General features: G+C 44.9%; 1 protein-coding gene across 2 annotated transcripts in view; it reads left to right on the top strand.

Moving 5' to 3' along the window:
• Positions 1–21329, top strand: part of LOC135551754 (DENN domain-containing protein 3-like) — a 72311-nt gene that overhangs the window by 37898 nt on the left and 13084 nt on the right. The gene's annotated exons all lie outside the window — the stretch shown is intronic.

Raw genomic sequence — 21329 nt, 5'->3', positions numbered from 1 at the left:
CAATGGCAAGGCTGTGCTCACTGAGCCTGTACTTTGTCAAGGTTATTCTAAGGTTTTGATCAGTAACTATGGTCAAATACTTAGCCACGGTGTACTGTTGATTTAGGGTCAGATAGCACTGCGTTTTGCTTTGTGTTTGTGTTTCACAATAAGCAATGTAGTTTTGTTTTGACTGTGTTGTAATTTGGTTTATTCTGATTGATTGGATGTTCTGGTCCTGAGGCTTCAGTGTGTTAGTAGAACAGGTTTGTGAACTCAGCCCCAGGACCAGCTGGATGAGGGGACTCTTTTCTTTGTTCAGCTCTTGGCATTGCAGGGCTTGGTAATGATATGAGAGGGGGTCACTGTATTTTAGATGTTTCCAAAACTTAATTGCTCTTTTGAGTTTTTATTATTAGTGGATATTGGCCTAATTCTACCCTGCATGCATTGTTTGTAGTTTTCCTCTGGACATGTAGGAGAATCTTACAGAACTCTGCATGCAGGGTTTCAATGGGGTGTTTGTCCCATTTGATGAAATCTTGTTTTGCAAGTGAACCCCACACCTCGCTGCCATAAAGTGCAATTGGTTCAATGACACATTCAATTCGTTTTTGCGAAATTTAAATAGAAATTTGAATTAGTTTTTTTAATGGCGTAGAATGCCCTGCGTGCTTTCTCTCAGTTTATTCACTGCCTCATTAAGGTGTCCAGTTGAGCTTATTTTTAAACCTAAGTAATTGTAGTGTGTACAGTACTCTATATATGTTATACCAATTGAGAACTTTGGTCTAATTCTCTGAGATCTGGATCCTCTCTGGAAAATCATTGTTTTAGTCTTTTTGGGGTTTACTGCCAGGGCCCAGGTCTGACAGTACTGCTCTAGCAGGTCCAGGCTCTGCTGTAGGCCATGTGCTGTGGTTGACAGCAGGTATAAGTCATCTACGAAGAGTAGGCATTTAACTCCTGAATTGTGGAGACTAACACCAGGGGCTGAGGATTTTTCTAGAATAGTGGCCAATTCGTTGATGTAAATATTGAAGAGTGCAGGGCTCAGATTGCAACCCTGACGAAGGCCCCGCCCCTGGTTAAAGAATTCTGTTCTCTTCTTGCCAATTTTAATGCTGCAGGTATTGCCAGTATACATTGATTTTAATTATGTCATATGTTTTACCCCCTACACCACTTTCAATAACTTTGTAGAACAGTCCTGTGTGCCAAATAGAATCAGATGCTTTTTGGAAGTCGATAAAGCAAGTGTATATTTTGGTATTATTTTGGTGAACATGTTTATCTATCAGGGTGTGTAGGATGTAAATATGATCAGTTGTACAATGTTTTGGTATAAATCCAATTTTGCTTTTACTCAAGACATTGTGCTTATTATTAAGGAAGTTTAGAACTCTTACATTTATCATACTACAGAAAACCTTCCCCAGGTTACTGTTCACACAAATGCCTCTGGAATTGTTAGGGTCAAATTTGTCTCAGTTTTTAAAGATTGGGGTTATGATTCCAGATTCCAGATTTCAGGGAAATAACCTACACTCAGGATCAAATTAAACAGTTTTAATATAGCCAATTGAAATGTTGCACTAGTGAGTTTGAGCATCTCATTTAGGATGCCATCAGGTCTGCATGCTTTTTTAAATTTCAGAGCCTGAAGTTTCTTAATTGGGGAGTCCAATGGATTTTGATTGTCCTTAATAGCTTTTTCTAATCTATTCAACTTCTCGTGAATTTGGCGATGTTCTGCGTTTGTGTCGATTTGAACAGCGTTGTAGAGTGTTTTTAAAATGGGTTGTCCATTGGTCACCATTTTGTATCGCTAATTCCTCTTTTTCAGATTTTTTTAGTTTTTTCCAATTTTGCCAGAAGTTGTTTGTTTATGGATTCCTAAATTAGTGTCAGCTGCTTGCTGTTGTACTGTGCCTTTTTGGTTCTGAGTGTACGTTTATAGAGTTTTAAAGTCTCACAGTAATGAAGGCATAATTCACCATTATGTGGGTCTCTGTGCTTTTGGTTGGAAAGTGTTCTAAGTTTCTGTGATCTTTTTTATATTGTTTTTTATCAATTTCAATTGTGCTTCCTCTGCTGTTTGCCTGAATATATAGTTGATGTTTTGTACTGCTAGAATGATGCCTTCGTTAATGTGAGTGAATGTGTAATCCAGAAAGTTATCTAATTGTGTTTGGATATTTTGGTTCCAGGTTGCTTTCTGGTATTCTTCTGTGTTGTTATGGGCCCATCTGTATGAATGTCTGATGTTTCACAGATTACTGGACTGTTAATGTCTGGTTGTTTCCATGGCTGTTCTTTTGAGGAACAACGTAATTTGGCTGTGATCAGACAGAGGTTTTAGTGGTTTGACAGTGAATGAGCTGAGAGAGAAAGGGTCAATGTCTGTGATCATATAGTCGACTGTACTGTGGCCAAGAGGTGAGAAGTAGGTGAATCTCCCCAAAGAGTCCCCCCGTAACCTACCATTGACAAGGTACAGACCCAGGCTGCAACAGATCCCTTCCATCTCTCTCGCTCTCTCTCTCATCTGTTTTTGTTCCTTCTTGTTTTACTTGGTGGTGGTTATTTTATTGATGGCGAACCACATGGAGATGCCGTTCTTGTCACCTCAGCACGGCTTTAGGTGTGTTACTGGAGCTACTGTCACTGTGGAGGAGTTTCTGGTCTCCATAGGAGAGAAGGTAGGATATGAGAATGTTGCTTACGCGTCACAGATGAATAAAGCGGTGGTGGTTTTTGTTAAAGAAGAGCGTCTTGTAGATCGCATGGTGTACTTCTTAAAGAAGAGCGTCTTGTAGATCGGATGGTTGAGCATGGTGTACTTCTTAAAGAAGAGCGTCTTGTAGATCGTATGGTTGAGCATGGTGTACTTCTTAAAGAAGAGCGTCTTGTAGATCGGATGGTTGAGCATGGTGTACTTCTTAAAGAAGAGCGTCTTGTAGATCGTATGGTTGAGCATGGTGTACTTCTTAAAGAAGAGCGTCTTGTAGATCGGATGGTTGAGCATGGTGTACTTCTTAAAGAAGAGCGTCTTGTAGATCGTATGGTTGAGCATGGTGTACTTCTTAAAGAAGAGCGTCTTGTAGATCGGATGGTTGAGCATGGTGTACTTCTTAAAGAAGAGCGTCTTGTAGATCGGATGGTTGAGCATGGTGTACTTCTTAAGTCAACAAGGGTAAATATTTAGAATGTACTGCCGTTTATTCCCAATGAGCTGTTGGAGAGCGAGTTATTGGGGTTTGGGAAGCTTGCAAGTTCAATTAAGATTGTCCCGTTGGGTTGAAACGGGTTGGGTTGAAACGGGTTATGTCATTTCGGCGACAGGTGTTTGCTCCGATGAGTCCAAAAACAGACTTTGGAGGTATCGTTTAAAGTCAAGTATGAACACAGACTGTATATGGCTTATGCTAGTACGGGTAGTCAATGGTGTTCTGTGTGGTGATGTTGGCCATAAGCGACATGTTTCCCGAAAAGGGAGAAGGGTGGGGAGAGGTCGTCCTCGTAACGCCTGGGCCCACTGATGTAGGGAGAGGTGGGCCTCGTAACGCCTGGGCCCACTGATGTAGGGAGAGGTGGGCCTCGTAACGCCTGGGCCCACTGATGTAGGGAGAGGTGGGCCTCGTAACGCCTGGGCCCACTGATGTAGGGAGAGGTGGGCCTCGTAACGCCTGGGCCCACTGATGTAGGGAGAGGTGGGCCTCGTAACGCCTGGGCCCACTGATGTAGGGAGAGGTGGGCCTCGTAACGCCTGGGCCCACTGATGTAGGGAGAGGTGGGCCTCGTAACGCCTGGGCCCACTGATGTAGGGAGAGGTGGGCCTCGTAACGCCTGGGCCCACTGATGTAGGGAGAGGTGGGCCTCGTAACGCCTGGGCCCACTGATGTAGGGAGAGGTGGGCCAACAGTGGTAGAGCAGTCACAAGCACCAGTTTCTGAGGAACAAGTTGTCCGTGTTGAGGGTACGGAGTTCCAACTTGTACCAGAGGGGAACATAGCGTCTGATATGCAGCAGAAACATATTGTTGTAGAAGGTAAGGACAGATCTGGGGAGCCATTTCCTCAGACTGGTGAAGAGATGCCCAGGACGAGTGGTGGGGTACAGGAGGGGGTTCATGTGGAGCTAGTCTCCCAGGTAGTGGAGGAGATGCCCGGTACAAGCGGGGAGTGTTGAGAGGGATGTGGTAGCAGGGAGTCAGGGGTCTGTGGGCTCAGTTGAGGAGGATCAGGAGAACTGTATGGATATCTCTCTTGATATGATAGCAGCTGATGTTACAACACAAACAGATGGTCTGCCTTCATCACCCTGGTGGGAAGGTGACCACGGATGACAGTGAAATGTGCCAACATGCTGTGGATTTCTACTCTGCCCTCTATAAGGCGGAGGATTGTGATTCTCTGTGTACTAAACAGTTGTTACATGGAATCGATGATAAATTAACAGGCACCGCATTGATTATTTGCAACGCAGGAGAAGCTAGTTAAACTAGTAATATCATCAACCATGTGTAGTTAACTAGTGATTATGTTAAGATGGATTGTTTTTATAAGATATGTTTAATGCTAGCTAGCAACTCACCTTGGCTCCTTGCTGCACTCACGTAACAGGTGGTCAGTCTGCCACGCAGTCTCTTTGTGGAGTGCAATGTAATCGGCCATAATCGGCATCCAAAAATGCCGATTACCGATTATGAAAACTTGAAATCGGCCCCAATTAATCAGCCATGCCGATATAATCGGTAGACTTCTTCTAATGAATATATAGATTAGTTTTAAAGGTTTGTCTCACTATCACTAAGCACGTATAGGGGTGGTGGGATCTTTGAGGTTGTTTCTCTCGAGGGAGGAACCAGCGGGAGGGGCTGGTTGTAATGGCCCCTCCCGGTGTAGAGTTTAAAAAACTTGATCGGCGGCATGGGATGAAGATTCCTGCTGTAGCAGGTTGTTCGGTGGAAGAATGTAGTTGAGCAGTGGGCGCTATCATTGGGTATAATAGCATAAAATCAGCCTCAAGGATGAATAGCGCTGTAGTAATATTATTTGATTCTATTGAAAAGGTGAATACGATAGTTGAGTGGTGTGTTGCGGGAGACAAACGTCGGTATTTCCTCTTGTGAATCCGGCGAAGAAAGTTCTACTTTCTAATGTGCCTCCATTTGTTAGAGATGAAGTGTTGGAGTGAGAGTTATCTCCTCATGGACAACTTGTTTCTACAATAAAAAAGGTCATTTTTGGATGCAAATCTCCTTTGTTGAAACATGTCGTATCTCATAGGAGACGAGTTCACGTGATTTTAAAGAAGGATACTGACCAACTGAATTTAGAGTTCAGTTTCAAGATTGATGGGTTTGATTGTGTTCCACACTTTTACTGAATCAATGAAATGCTTTGGGTGTGGAAGAGAGGGGTATTTGGTGCGCAATTGTCCAGAGAATGAGCGTGCAGAGCCAGGTAGCAGCTAAAACACCACTGAGAAGGGATGAACAGGCTAAGGGTTCAGGAGAAGGGAGAAGATCGGCGGATTTTAATGTTTTATTTATTTCACCTTTATTTAACCAGGTAGGCCAGTTGAGAACCAAGTTCTAATTTACAACTGTGACCTGACCAAGATAAAGCAAAGCAGTGCTACAAAAACAACAGAGTTACACATGGCATAAACAAACGTACAGTCAATAACACAATAGAAAATCTGTATACAGTGTGTGCAAATGAAGTAAGGAGGTAAGGCAATAAATAGGCCATAGTAGCGAAGTAATTACAATTTAGCAATTCACACTGGAGTGATAGATGATGATGTGCAAGTAGAAATACTGGTGTGCAAAAGAGCAGAAAAAAAACAATATGGAGATGAGGGAGGTAGTTGGTTGGCTGCTATATACAGATGGGCTGTGTACAGCTGCAGCAATCAGTAAGCTGCTCTGACTACCGATGCTTGAAGTTAATGAGGGAGAAATAAGTCTCCAACTTCAGTCATTTTTTGTTGTTGCAATTCATTCCAGTCATTGGCAGCAGAGAACTGGAAGGAAAGGCGGCCAAAGGAAGTGTTGGCTTTGGGGATGACCAGTTAAATATACCTGCTGGAGCGTGTGCTACAGGTGGGTGTTGCTATGGTGACCAGTGAGCCGAGATAGGGCGGAGCTTTACCTAGCAAAGACTTATAGATGACCTATAGATGTGGTGGGAGAAATAGGAAAGGAGAGCAATGTTGTAGTAGAGCAGGGAAAAGAGCAGTGGGGCAGTAGGTGAGACTGATGGAGGTAACTGAGGGGATGCTGGAGAATGAAATTGGAGTTCGAGGAAAGTGAAACAATGGAAAATGAAGCTGCTGTTTTCAAAGTACCGAGGAGTAAGAGGAAGAATATAAGGGGTGATGAAGGTTCTAATTCTAACAGGAAGGTAGAGATTGATAAATCAGTTGAGGATAAACAGGTTGTAGAGATGGAGTTTTCTTTTGGGGATGATAGTGAGAGTGAGGCCTCTGATGCGTCACAACAAAAAAGCGAGAGAATTGAGGCGGTATGGGATTGGAAGATCAACATCAATTTCTGAATTTGACAAAAGAGAAGAAATATATACAGGATTATAATGGAACAGATTTTTTTCATGGAAGTGAATTGTTTATTGAATCAAAGGTTCTGATATCAAAAATAACGGGTGGAGGTTTGACAAGCCCAGAAATCGCTAGACTGAAGAAAGTGGTTACGAGAATGACAAGTGAGGTAAACTCTAAAGAAAATGGAAGAGTTCAGTCCCAGTCTCAACTCTGTAAAGAGATGTGTTTTCTGTTTCTTACTCTACTTTTTCCCAGCCCTGAGCAGTTTGAAGAGTTCTTCTTTAAGCGTAAATGGGGCGAGAGACGGGGGAGGCGGGGGAGAGCCGTAGTGTATGAGTTAATAAAGAGAAAGGGAAGTGACACATTTTCTACAAGAAACACACCGTAGTATGGAAAATGAAGTCCACTCCAACAGGAGTGTGGGGGGGGGGGGGGGCAGTGGTGTGTAGTTATAAAAAAAAAAAAAGTGGGGATGTGGCCATCCTGATAGTAACAGAGGTGGTGGACCTTAACACTGTAAAACCCCAGTGTTCGGATCATTGTTTAGTAACAGAGGTGGTGGACATTAACGCTGTAAAACCCCAGTGTTCTGATCATTGTTTAGTAACAGAGGTGGTGGACCTTAACACTGTGAAACCCCAGTGTTCGGATCATTGTTTAGTAACAGAGGTGGTGGACATTAACGCTGTAAAACCCCAGTGTTCTGAACATTGTTTAGTAACAGAGGTGGTGGACCTTAACACTGTAAAACCCCAGTGTTCTGATCATTGTTTAGTAACAGAGGTGGTGGACATTAACGCTGTGAAACCCCAGTGTTCTGATCATTGTTTAGTAACAGAGGTGGTGGACATTAACGCTGTGAAACCCCAGTGTTCTGATCATTGTTTAGTAACAGAGGTGCTGGACATTAACGCTGTAAAACCCCAGTGTTCTGATCATTGTTTAGTAACAGAGGTGGTGGACATTAACGCTGTAAAACCCCAGCGTTCTGAACATTGTTTAGTAACAGAGGTGGTGGACATTAACGCTGTAAAACCCCAGTGTTCTGATCATTGTTTAGTAACAGAGGTGGTGAACATTAACGCTGTAAAACCCCAGTGTTCTGATCATTGTTTAGTAACAGAGGTGGTGAACATTAACGCTGTAAAACCCCAGTGTTCTGATCATTGTTTAGTAACAGAGGTGGTGGACATTAATGCTGTAAAACCCACAAGTACACACTGGCATTTTTTTTGCCTTTGTCATATGAGGTTGAGGAGGTAGTTGAGGGGAGGTTATTAAACGTTAGATGGATATGAAAACTTCACTATGTGTTTAATAAATGTATATGCTCTAGTAATGGCAGTTGAGAGGGTATGTTTTTTAGAGACATTATCAAATAACATTGAGAAATGTAACACAGAGGATTATTTATTTCTTGCTGGGCATTTTAACTGTACAGTCAGTGATTTTAAATAGATATCACAAAGCACCTCATAGCCTCAAGGACTTTTTAAAAACACTTTATTGTAACACATTAACTATGTGATATTTGGCAGAGTCAAAATGGAGGCACGAGACCGTATATATGGGCTAATGTGAGAGGGAACACCATCTCTCTGGCCAGGTTGGTTGGGTTGTATTGTTTTGAGCATCGATCTCAGGTCTGAAAATCAAGTGTGATAACCCCAGTAGGATTTTCTGATCATTGTTTAGTAACAGAGGTGGTGGACATTAACGCTGTAAAACCCCAGTGGGAGTTTCTGATCATTGTTTAGTAACAGAGGTGGTGTACATTAACGCTGTAAAACCCCAGTGTTCTGATCATTGTTTAGTAACAGAGGTGGTGGACATTAACGCTGTAAAACCCCAGTGTTCTGATCATTGTTTAGTAACAGAGGTGGTGGACATTAACGCTGTAAAACCCCAGTGTTCTGATCATTGTTTAGTAACAGAGGTGGTGGACATTAACGCTGTAAAACCCCAGTGTTCTGATCATTGTTTAGTAACAGAGGTGGTGGACCTTAACACTGTAAAACTCCAGTGTTCTGAACATTGTTTAGTAACAGAGGTGGTGGACATTAACGCTGTAAAACCCCAGTGTTCTGAACATTGTTTAGTAACAGAGGTGGTGGACATTAACGCTGTAAAACCCCAGTGTTCTGATCATTGTTTAGTAACAGAGGTGGTGGACCTTAACACTGTAAAACCCCAGTGTTTTGAACATTGTTTAGTAACAGAGGTGGTGGACATTAACGCTGTAAAACCCCAGTGTTCTGAACATTGTTTAGTAACAGAGGTGGTGGACATTAACGCTGTAAAACCCCAGTGTTCTGATCATTGTTTAGTAACAGAGGTGGTGGACATTAATGCTGTAAAACCCCAGTGTTCTGAACATTGTTTAGTAACAGAGGTGGTGGACATTAATGCTGTAAAACCCCAGTGTTCTGATCATTGTTTAGTAACAGAGGTGGTGGACATTAACGCTGTAAAACCCCAGTGTTCTGAACATTGTTTAGTAACAGAGGTGGTGGACATTAACGCTGTAAAACCCCAGTGTTCTGATCATTGTTTAGTAACAGAGGTGGTGGACATTAACGCTGTAAAACCCCAGTGTTCTGATCATTGTTTAGTAACAGAGGTGGTGGACATTAACTCTGTGAAACCCCAGTGTTCTGAACAATGTTTAGTAACAGAGGTGGTGGACATTAACGCTGTAAAACCCCAGTGTTCTGATCATTGTTTGGTAACAGAGGTGGTGAACATTAACACTGTAAAACCCCAGTGTTCTGATCATTGTTTAGTAACAGAGGTGGTGGACATTAACGCTGTAAAACCCCAGTGTTCTGATCATTGTTTGGTAACAGAGGTGGTGAACATTAACGCTGTGAAATCCACAAGTACACACTGGCATTTTAATATAACTTTATTGAGTGATGCTCACTTTAGGAGATGTTTTAGTTTTTTCTGGGAGAGGTGGCGGTCTGAAAAGGACAGTGTTGTATCTCTTCAACAGTGGTGGGATGTAGGGAACATCCAGATTCAGTAATTCTGTAATCAATAGACAATGAATGTCACCAGATATATCACCAGATCAATGAACGCCCCAGAGTCTGAAATAATGGAACTCCTGACGTTAGTTGAGACCACAGGAGATCGAGGACATATTCTGGCACTGAAAAAAGCTGTGTTGGCAGACCTGCTGGATATCAGAGCACATGGGGCATTGGTGAGAAGTAAGTTCCAGGGAATCTCTGAAATGGATGCCTCATCCAAATTTTTCTTTGGTTTAGAGAAAAAGAATGGACAAAGAAGAATTACTCATTGCCTCAAATCAGCTGTTGGACAGGAGCTCACTATCCCAAGTGGAATTAGAAAGAGGGCAGTAGAGTTCTATGCTGAGCTCTACAGGTGTGAGTATAAAGATGTGACACAGCAGTTACTTGATGGGCTCCCATAGGAGGCTGCAGGAGCTCAGGTTGAACTAGAGCAACCATTGTCTTTGCAGGAGCTCAGGTTGAACTAGAGCCACCATTGTCTTTGCAGGAGCTCAGGTTGAACTAGAACCACCATTGTCTTTGCAGGAGCTCAGGTTGAACTAGAACCACCATTGTCTTTGCAGGAGCTCAGGTTGAACTAGAGCCACCATTGTCTTTGCAGGAGCTCAGGTTGAACTAGAACCACCATTGTCTTTGCAGAAGCTCAGGTTGAACTAGAACCACCATTGTCTTTACAGGAGCTCAGGTTGAACTAGAACCACCATTGTCTTTACAGGAGCTCAGGTTGAACTAGAACCACCATTGTCTTTGCAGGAGCTCAGGTTGAACTAGAGCCACCATTGTCTTTACAGAAGCTCAGGTTGAACTAGAACAACCATTGTCTTTACAGAAGCTCAGGTTGAACTAGAACAACCATTGTCTTTGCAGGAGCTCAGGTTGAACTAGAACAACCATTGTCTTTACAGAAGCTCAGGTTGAACTAGAACCACCATTGTCTTTGCAGAAGCTCAGGTTGAACTAGAACCACCATTGTCTTTGGAGGAGCTCAGGTTGAACTAGAGCCACCATTGTCTTTACAGGAGCTCAGGTTGAACTAGAACAACCATTGTCTTTGCAGAAGCTCAGGTTGAACTAGAACAACCATTGTCTTTGCAGGAGCTCAGGTTGAACTAGAACAACCATTGTCTTTACAGAAGCTCAGGTTGAACTAGAACAACCATTGTCTTTGCAGGAGCTCAGGTTGAACTAGAACAACCATTGTCTTTACAGAAGCTCAGGTTGAACTAGAACCACCATTGTCTTTGCAGGAGCTCAGGTTGAACTAGAACAACCATTGTCTTTACAGAAGCTCAGGTTGAACTAGAACCACCATTGTCTTTGCAGAAGCTCAGGTTGAACTAGAACCACCATTGTCTTTGCAGGAGCTCAGGTTGAACTAGAACAACCATTGTCTTTGCAGAAGCTCAGGTTGAACTAGAACAACCATTGTCTTTGCAGAAGCTCAGGTTGAACTAGAGCAACCATTGTCTTTGCAGGAGCTATACACTGCATGGAAAGAGGAAGGGCTATGTTGCGGTTGGCTAGCAGTAGTTAATGATAGTTTGACCGGAGGGTTACTACTGATAAGCTGCAGAAGGGCTGTCCTCAGCCTACTGCCAAAAAGCTGGAGGCCGGTGGCCTTAATGTGCACTGATGATAAGATCCTGTCCAAGGCTTTGTCCAACAGGCTGAGGGAGGTGATGGGGCAAGTCATACACATGGACCAGTCCTACTGTGTTCCCAGCAGGCAGATAGGGGATAACATTTCCCTGATTCGGGACTTTTTGGACGTCTCTAGGGCTTTTGGGTTGGATGCTGGTCTATGGCGCACTTTTGAGGCTTTTGGTTTCAGCTCTGGTTTTATTGCCATTATCAGGTTGATATATGGTGACATTGGAAGTGTATTGAAATTTAACGGTGGCTTGAGTGCTCCTTTTAAGGTGTGTAGAGGAATTAGGCAGGGGTATTCATTGTCTGGAATGTTGTATGCCATCGCTATAGAGCCACGACTAAATACATTTACATTTACATTTAAGTCATTTAGCAGACGCTCTTATCCAGAGCGACTTACAAATTGGTGAATTCACCTTCTGACATCCAGTGGAACAGCCACTTTACAATAGTGCATCTAAATCATTTAAGGGGGGGGTGAGAAGGACTACTTATCCTATCCTAGGTATTCCTTGAAGAGGTGGGGTTTCAGGTGTCTCCGGAAGGTGGTGATTGACTCCGCTGTCCTGGCGTCGTGAGGGAGTTTGTTCCACCATTGGGGGCCAGAGCAGCGAACAGTTTTGACTGGGCTGAGCGGGAACTGTACTTCCTCAGTGGTAGGGAGGCGAGCAGGCCAGAGGTGGATGAACGCAGTGCCCTTGTTTGGGTGTAGGGCCTGATCAGAGCCTGGAGGTACTGCGGTGCCGTTCCCCTCACAGCTCCGTAGGCAAGCACCATGGTCTTGTAGCGGATGCGAGCTTCAACTGGAAGCCAGTGGAGAGAGCGGAGGAGCGGGGTGACGTGAGAGAACTTGGGAAGGTTGAACACCAGACGGGCTGCGGCGTTCTGGATGAGTTATAGGGGTTTAATGGCACAGGCAGGGAGCCCAGCCAACAGCGAGTTGCAGTAATCCAGACGGGAGATGACAAGTGCCTGGATTAGGACCTGTGCCGCTTCCTGTGTGAGGCAGGGTCGTACTCTGCGGATGTTGTAGAGCATGAACCTACAGGAACGGGCCACCGCCATGATGTTGGTTGAGAACGACAGGGTGTTGTCCAGGATCACACCAAGGTTCTTGGCGCTCTGGGAGGAGGACACAATGGAGTTGTCAACCGTGATGGCGAGATCATGAAACGGGCAGTCCTTCCCCGGGAGGAAGAGCAGCTCCGTCTTGCCGAGGTTCAGCTTGAGGTGGTGATCCGTCATCCACACTGATATGTCTGCCAGACATGCAGAGATGCGATTCGCCACCTGGTCATCAGAAGGGGGAAAGGAGAAGATTAATTGTGTGTCGTCTGCATAGCAATGATAGGAGAGACCATGTGAGGTTATGACAGAGCCAAGTGACTTGGTGTATAGCGAGAATAGGAGAGGGCCTAGAACAGAGCCCTGGGGGACACCAGTGGTGAGAGCGCGTAGGCGAGGAGACAGATTCTCGCCACGCCACCTGGTAGGAGCGACCTGTCAGGTAGGACGCAATCCAAGCGTGGGCCGCACCGGAGATGCCCAACTCGGAGAGGGTGGAGAGGAGGATCTGATGGTTCACAGTATCGAAGGCAGTATCGATAGGTCTAGAAGGATGAGAGCAGAGGAGAGAGAGTTAGCTTTAGCAGTGCGGAGCGCCTCCGTGATACAGAGAAGAGCAGTCTCAGTTGAATGACTAGTCTTGAAACCTGACTGATTCGGATCAAGAAGGTCATTCTGAGAGAGATAGCGGGAGAGCTGGCCAAGGACAGCACGTTCAAGAGTTTTGGAGAGAAAAGAAAGAAGGGATACTGGTCTGTAGTTGTTGACATCGGAGGGATCGAGTGTAGGTTTTTTCAGAAGGGGTGCAACTCTCGCTCTCTTGAAGACGGAAGGGACGTAGCCAGCGGTCAGGGATGAGTTGATGAGCGAGGTGAGGTAAGGGAGAAGGTCTCCGGAAATGGTCTGGAGAAGAGAGGAGGGGATAGGGTCAAGCGGGCAGGTTGTTGGGCGGCCGGCCGTCACAAGAAGCGAGATTTCATCTGGAGAGAGAGGGGAGAAAGAGGTCAGAGCACAGGGTAGGGCAGTGTGAGCAGAACCAGCGGTGTCGTTTGACTTAGCAAACGAGGATCGGATGTCGTCGACCTTCTTTTCAAAATGGTTGACGAAGTCATCTGAAGAGAGGGAGGAGGGGGGAGGAGGAGGATTCAGGAGGGAGGAGAAGGTGGCAAAGAGCTTCCTAGGGTTAGAGGCAGATGCTTGGAATTTAGAGTGGTAGAAAGTGGCTTTAGCAGCAGAGACAGAGGAGGAAAATGTAGAGAGGAGGGAGTGAAAGGATGCCAGGTCCGCAGGGAGGCGAGTTTTCCTCCATTTCCGCTCGGCTGCCCGGAGCTCTGTTCTGTGAGCTCGCAATGAGTCGTCGAGCCACGGAGCGGGAGGGGAGGACCGAGCCGGCCTGGAGGATAGGGGACATAGAGAGTCAAAGGATGCAGAAAGGGAAGAGAGGAGGGTTGAGGAGGCAGAATCAGGAGATAGGTTGGAGAAGGTATGAGCAGAGGGAAGAGATGATAGGATGGAAGAGGAGAGAGTAGCGGGGGAGAGAGTGCGAAGGTTGGGACGGCGCGATACCATCCGAGTAGGGGCAGTGTGGGAAGTGTTGGATGAGAGCGAGAGGGAAAAGGATACAAGGTAGTGGTCGGAGACTTGGAGGGGAGTTGCAATGAGGTTAGTGGAAGAACAGCATCTAGTAAAGATGAGGTCGAGCGTATTGCCTGCCTTGTGAGTAGGGGGGAAGGTGAGAGGGTGAGGTCAAAAGAGGAGAGGAGTGGAAAGAAGGAGGCAGAGAGGAATGAGTCAAAGTTAGACGTGGGGAGGTTAAAGTCGCCCAGGACTGTGAGAGGTGAGCCGTCCTCAGGAAAGGAGCTTATCAAGGCATCAAGCTCATTGATGAACTCTCCGAGGGAACCTGGAGGGCGATAAATGATAAGGATGTTAAGCTTGAAAGGGCTGGTAACTGTGACAGCATGGAATTCAAAGGAGGCGATAGACAGATGGGTAAGGGGAGAAAGAGAGAATGACCACTTGGGAGAGATGAGGATCCCGGTGCCACCACCCCGCTGACCAGAAGCGGGTGTGCGAGAACACGTGGGCGGACGAAGAGAGAGCAGTAGGAGTAGCAGTGTTATCTGTGGTGATCCATGTTTCCGTCAGTGCCAAGAAGTCGAGGGACTGGAGGGAGGCATAGGCTGAGATGAACTCTGCCTTGTTGGCCGCAGATCGGCAGTTCCAGAGGCTACCGGAGACCTGGAACTCCACGTGGGTCGTGCGCGCTGGGAACACCAGATTAGGGTGGCCGCGGCCACGCGGTGTGGAGCGTTTGTATGGTCTGTGCAGAGAGGAGAGAACAGGGATAGATAGACACATAGTTGACAGGCTACAGAAGAGGCTACGCTAATGCAAAGGAGATTGGAATGACAAGTGGACTACACGTCTCGAATGTTCAGAAAGTTAAGCTTACGTAGCAAGAATCTTATTGACTAAAATGATTGAAATGATACAGTACTGCTGGAGTAGGCTAGCTGGCAGTGGCTGCGTTGTTGACTTTGTAGGCTAGCTGGCAGTGGCTGCGATGTTGACACTACACTAATCAAGTCGTTCCGTCGAGTGTAATAGTTTCTACAGTGCTGCTATTCAGGGGCTAGCTGGCTAGCTAGCAGTGTTGATTGCGTTACGTAACGTTAAAAGAAATAGAAGTCACATTGAAGGGGTGTTCCTTTCAGAGGATATTCCTCCTATTCGTCTCTCAGCATATGCTGATGATGTAGTTATTTTGGTGAAAAATCGAGCGGATGTGGATAGTTTGATTCTTAATAGTTCATAACCGCCATCGATAAGACCGTACTGTGCAGCCGTCTTCATCGACCTAGCCAAGGCTTTCGACTCTGTCATTCACCATATTCTTATCGGCAGACTCAACAGCCTTGGTTTCTCAAATGACTGCCTTTCCTGGATCACCAACTACTTCTCAGATAGAGTTCAGTGTGTCAAATCGGTGTGCCTGTTGTCCAGACCTCTGGAAGTCTCTATTGGGGGTACCAGAGGGTTCAATTCTCGGGCTGACCCTTTTCCCTGTATATATCAATGTTGCTCTTGCTGCGGGTGATTCCTTGATCCACGTATACGCAGACGACACCATTCTGTATACATCTGGCACTTCTTTGGACACAAACCTCCAAATGAGCTTCAATGCCATACAACACTACTTCCGTGGCCTCCAACTGCTCTTAAATGCTAGTAAAACTAAATGCATGCTCTTCAACAGGGTGCTGCCTGCACCTGCCCGCTGGGCTAGCATCACCACCCTGGACGGTTCTGACATATGTGGACAACTACAACAATATGTGGACAACTACAAATACCTAGGTGTTTGGCTAGACTGTAAACTCTCTTTCCAGACTCATATTAAGCATCTCCAGTCCAAAATTAAATCTAGAATCAGCTTCCTATTTTGCAACAAAGCCTCCACTCACGTTGCCAAACATACCCTCGTAAAACTGACTATCCTACCGATTCTTGACTTCGGCGATGTCATTTATAAAATAGCCTCCAACACTCTACTCAGCAAACTGGATGCAGTCTATTACAGTGCCATCCATTTTGTCACCAAAGCCCCATAAACTACCCACCACTGCGACCTGTATGCTCTCGTTGGCTGGCCCTCGCTACATATTCGTCGCCAGACCCACTGGCTCCAGATCATCTATAAGTCTTTGCTTGGTAAAGCTCCGCCTTATCTCGCTTCACTGGTCACCATAAAAACACCCACACGTAGCATCCGCTCCAGCAGGTACAGTGCCTTGCGAAAGTATTCGGCCCCCTTGAACTTTGCGACCTTTTGCCACATTTCAGGCTTCAAACATAAAGATATAAAACTGTATTTTTTTGTGAAGAATCAACAACAAGTGGGACACAATCATGAAGTGGAATGACATTAATTGGATATTTCAAACTTTTTTTTAACAAATCAAAAACTGAAAAATCGGGTGTGCAAAATTATTCAGCCCCCTTAAGTTAATACTTTGTAGCACCACCTTTTGCTGCGATTACAGCTGTAAGTCGCTTGGGGTATGTCTCTATCAGTTTTGCACATCGAGAGACTGAAATTTTTTCCCATTCCTCCTTGTAAAACAGCTCGAGCTCAGTGAGGTTGGATGGAGAGCATTTGTGAACAGCAGTTTTCAGTTCTTTCCACTCCACAGATTCTCGATTGGATTCAGGTCTGGACTTTGACTTGGCCATTCTAACACCTGGATATGTTTATTTTTGAACCATTCCATTGTAGATTTTGCTTTATGTTTTGGATCATTGTCTTGTTGGAAGACAAATCTCCGTCCCAGTCTCAGGTCTTTTGCAGACTCCATCAGGTTTTCTTCCAGAATGGTCCTGTATTTGGCTCCATCCATCTTCCCATCAATTTTAACCATCTTCCCTGTCCCTGCTGAAGAAAAGCAGGCCCAAACCATGATCCTGCCACCACCATGTTTGACAGTGGGTATGGTGTGTTCAGGGTGATGTGCTGTGTTGCTTTTACGCCAAACATAACGTTTTGCATTGTTGCCAAAAAGTTCAATTTTGGTTTCATCTGACCAGAGCACCTTCTTCCACATGTTTGGTGTGTCTCCCAGGTGGCTTGTGGCAAACTTTAAACGACACTTTTTATGGATATCTTTAAGAAATGGCTTTCTTCTTGCCACTCTTCCATAAAGGCCGGATTTGTGCAATATACGACTGATTGTTGTCCTATGGACAGAGTCTCCCACCTCAGCTGTAGATATCTGCAGTTCATCCAGAGTGATCATGGGCCTCTTGGCTGCATCTGTGATCAGTCTTCTCCTTGTATGAGCTGAAAGTTTAGAGGGACGGCCAGGTCTTGGTAGATTTGCAGTGGTCTGATACTCCTTCCATTTCAATATTATCTCTTGCACAGTGCTCCTTGGGATGTTTAAAGCTTGGGAAATCTTTTTGTATCAAAATCCGACTTTAAACTTCTTCACAACAGTATCTCGGACCTGCCTGGTGTGTTCCTTGTTCTTCATGATGCTCGCTGTGCTTTTAACGGACCTCTGAGACTATCACAGTGCAGGTGCATTTATACGGAGACTTGATTACACACAGGTGGATTGTATTTATCATCATTAGTCATTTAGGTCAATATTGGATCATTCAGAGATCCTCACTGAACTTCTGGAGAGAGTTTGCTGCACTGAAAGTAAAGGGGCTGAATTATTTTGCACGGCCAATTTTTCAGTTTTTGATTTGTTAAAAAAGTTTGAAATATCCAATAAATGTCATTCCACTTCATGATTGTGTCCCACTTGTTGTTGATTCTTCACAAAAAAATAGTTTTATATCTTTATGTTTGAAGCCTGAAATGTGGCAAAAGGTCGCAAAGTTCAAGGGGGCCGAATACTTTCACAAGGCACTGTATATCTCACTGATCATCCCCAAAAGCCAACACCTCCTTTGGCCACCTTTCCTTCCAGTTCACTGCTGCCAATGACTGGAATGAATTTCAAAAATCGCTGAAGTGGAGACTAATTTCTCGCTCACTAACTTTAAGCATCGGCAGTCAGAGCAGCTCACCGATCGCTGCAGCTGTTTACAGCCCATCTGTAAATAGCCCATCCAACTACCTACCTCATCCCCATATTTGTTTTTGTTTTTCTGCTCTTTTGCACACCAGTATTTCTACTTGCACATATCACTCCAGTGTTAATCTGCTAAATTGTAATTACTTCGCTACTATTGGCCTATTTATTTCCTTACCTCCTTACTCCATTTGCACACACTTTATATAGATTTTTCTATTGTTATTGACTGTACTCTTGTTTATTCCATCTGTAACTCTGATGTTTTGTCACACTGCTTTGCATTATCTTGACCAGGTCGCAGTTGTAAATAAGAACTTGTTCTCAACTGGCCTACCTGGTTAAACAAAGGTGTTCTCAACTGGCCTACCTGGTTAAACAAAGTTGAAATGTAAAAAATAAAAATAAATAGGTTTCAGGGAATCTCCTCCTGCAAAGGTAAATTGGGAAACGTGTGCTTTACAGATTGGGAAATGGTCTGGAGGGATCATGGCTTTGCCAGGGGGGCTGGAATAGTGTAAGGGAGGTTTCAAGTATCTTGGAGTGTACCAAGGGGATGAGGGGACAATGGAAAAAATTGGAATGGGTGAGTTGATATGGTGGAAGGTAGGATGAGATGGCAGTGGTTGTTAATAATGTGGTTGGGGGATAAATATCATTGGGTTCTACAAAGTGTATTGTATTTGTCAAAAGCGTTTTTGTACATCCTGTTAGTAGGGCTGGTGCTTTCCAGTTCCAGTTTATTCAAAGTTTGCTTTATGGACTGGAAAATGTGGTTTGGAGAGGGGTGGCAGGTCTGGTATTACAGGCAGGGTAGGGGGATTTAGGTTTAAAGAAGGCTTTATTTTTGTACTGAATATAGGGGGTGTGTCAAGGTTTTAAATTAAGATACATTGAAAAATAGAAAAGACACTCCTTGGAGGGTGAAACTGGACCTTGATGACAAGGTAAAGCCAGCATGGAGAACACTGTACAAGCCACCGTTACTAAAGGGGACTGGTGATATGTAATGGAGGGTGTTGATGACAAGGTAAAGCCAGCATGGAGAGCACTGTACAAGCCACCGTTACTAAAGGGGACTGGTGATATGTAATGGAGGGTGTTGATGACAAGGTAAAGCCAGCATGGAGAGCACTGTACAAGCCACCGTTACTAAAGGGGACTGGTGATATGTAATGGAGGGTGTTGATGACAAGGTAAAGCCAGCATGGAGAGCACTGTACAAGCCACCGTTACTAAAGGGGACTGGTGATATGTAATGGAGGGTGTTGATGACAAGGTAAAGCCAGCATGGAGAGCACTGTACAAGCCACCGTTACTAAAGGGGACTGGTGATATGTAATGGAGGGTGTTGATGACAAGGTAAAGCCAGCATGGAGAGCACTGTACAGGGGGCTGGTGGTATGTAATGGAGGGTGTTGATGACAAGGTAAAGCCAGCATGGAGAGCACTGTACAAGCCACCGTTACTAAAGGGGACTGGTGATATGTAATGGAGGGTGTTGATGACAAGGTAAAGCCAGCATGGAGAGCACTGTACAGGGGGCTGGTGGTATGTAATGGAGGGTGTTGATGACAAGGTAAAGCCAGCATGGAGAGCACTGTACAAGCCACCGTTACTAAAGGGGACTGGTGATATGTAATGGAGGGTGTTGATGACAAGGTAAAGCCAGCATGGAGAGCACTGTACAAGCCACCGTTACTAAAGGGGACTGGTGATATGTAATGGAGGGTGTTGATGACAAGGTAAAGCCAGCATGGAGAGCACTGTACAATCCACCGTTACTAAAGGGGACTGGTGATATGTAATGGGGGATGTTGATGACAAGGTAAAGCCAGCATGGAGAACACTGTACAAGCCACTGTTACTAAAGGGGACTGGTGATATGTAATGGAGGGTGTTGATGACAAGGTAAAGCCAGCATGGAGAACACTGTACAAGCCACTGTTACTAAAGGGGACTGGTGATATGTAATGGAGGGTGTTGATGACAAGGTAAAGCCAGCATGGAGAACACTGTACAAGCCACCGTTACTAAAGGGGACTGGTGATATGTAATGGAGGGTGTTGATGACAAGGTAAAGCCAGCATGGAGAACACTGTACAAGCCACTGTTACTAAAGGGGACTGGTGATATGTAATGGAGGGTGTTGATGACAAGGTAAAGCCAGCATGGAGAACACTGTACAAGCCACCGTTACTAAAGGGGACTGGTGATATGTAATGGAGGGTGTTGATGACAAGGTAAAGCCAGCATGGAGAGCACTGTACAGGGGGCTGGTGATATGTAATGGAGGGTGTTGATGACAAGGTAAAGCCAGCATGGAGAGCACTGTACAAGCCACCGTTACTAAAGGGGACTGGTGATATGTAATGGAGGGTGTTGATGACAAGGTAAAGCCAGCATGGAGAGCACTGTACAGGGGACTGGTGATATGTAATGGAGGGTGTTGATGACAAGGTAAAGCCAGCATGGAGAGCACTGTACAATCCACCGTTACTAAAGGGGACTGGTGATATGTAATGGGGGGTGTTGATGACAAGGTAAAGCCAGCATGGAGAACACTGTACAGGGGGCTGGTGGTATGTAATGGAGGGTGTTGATGACAAGGTAAAGCCAGCATGGAGAGCACTGTACAAGCCACCGTTACTAAAGGGGACTGGTGATATGTAATGGAGGGTGTTGCATGGCATCATTGGAGGGTGTTGCATGGCATCATTGGAGGGTGTTGCATGGCATCATTGGAGGGTGTTGCATGGCATCATTGGAGGGTGTTGCATGGCATCATTGGAGGGTGTTGCATGGCACCATTGGAGGGTGTTGCATGGCACCATTGGAGGGTGTTGCATGGCACCATTGGAGGGTGTTGCATGGCACCATTGGAGGGTGTTGCATGGCACCATTGGAGGGTGTTGCATGGCACCATTGGAGGGTGTTGCATGGCACCATTGGAGGGTGTTGCATGGCATCATTGGAGTTAATGCTTTTGTATCTGTCATTAATTCAGATGTTGGAGATGATGTCCCTTTTGTAACATAAGAGAAACAATTTTTAACTGTTTGGAGTGTGAGAGGATAAAGCCTCTATTTGAAATACTAGACTCTTTGTTTACAGCTGTAGGGGAGATTTTCAATGACACTGTTCTTATTTTGGGGTTTCAATATAGTAAGCAACAGAAAAGATAATGTCAATTGTTAAATGTTATTTTGGAGCAAGCTAAGATGTCAATTTTTCTGAGTAGGAAACATAAAATAGACACAGGATATGGGCAGGATGTAAGATGTGGTTTTAAAGGATTAGTCAAAGTGGATTTTGAATTCTTGTTCTTCTCGGCTGTAAAAGATCTCCCATTGTTTGGGCTTATGAAGGAGCGGTATGTTTTGTGGAGGAGGGGAAACTATTTTTTGTTGATGAAATAAGTTGAATGTAATTTTTTTATTTT

The sequence above is a fragment of the Oncorhynchus masou genome, chromosome 13, assembly GCF_036934945.1.
Source record: "Oncorhynchus masou masou isolate Uvic2021 chromosome 13, UVic_Omas_1.1, whole genome shotgun sequence".
Taxonomy (NCBI): domain Eukaryota; kingdom Metazoa; phylum Chordata; class Actinopteri; order Salmoniformes; family Salmonidae; genus Oncorhynchus; species Oncorhynchus masou.
This window is presented reverse-complemented; position numbering and strand designations above follow the sequence as displayed.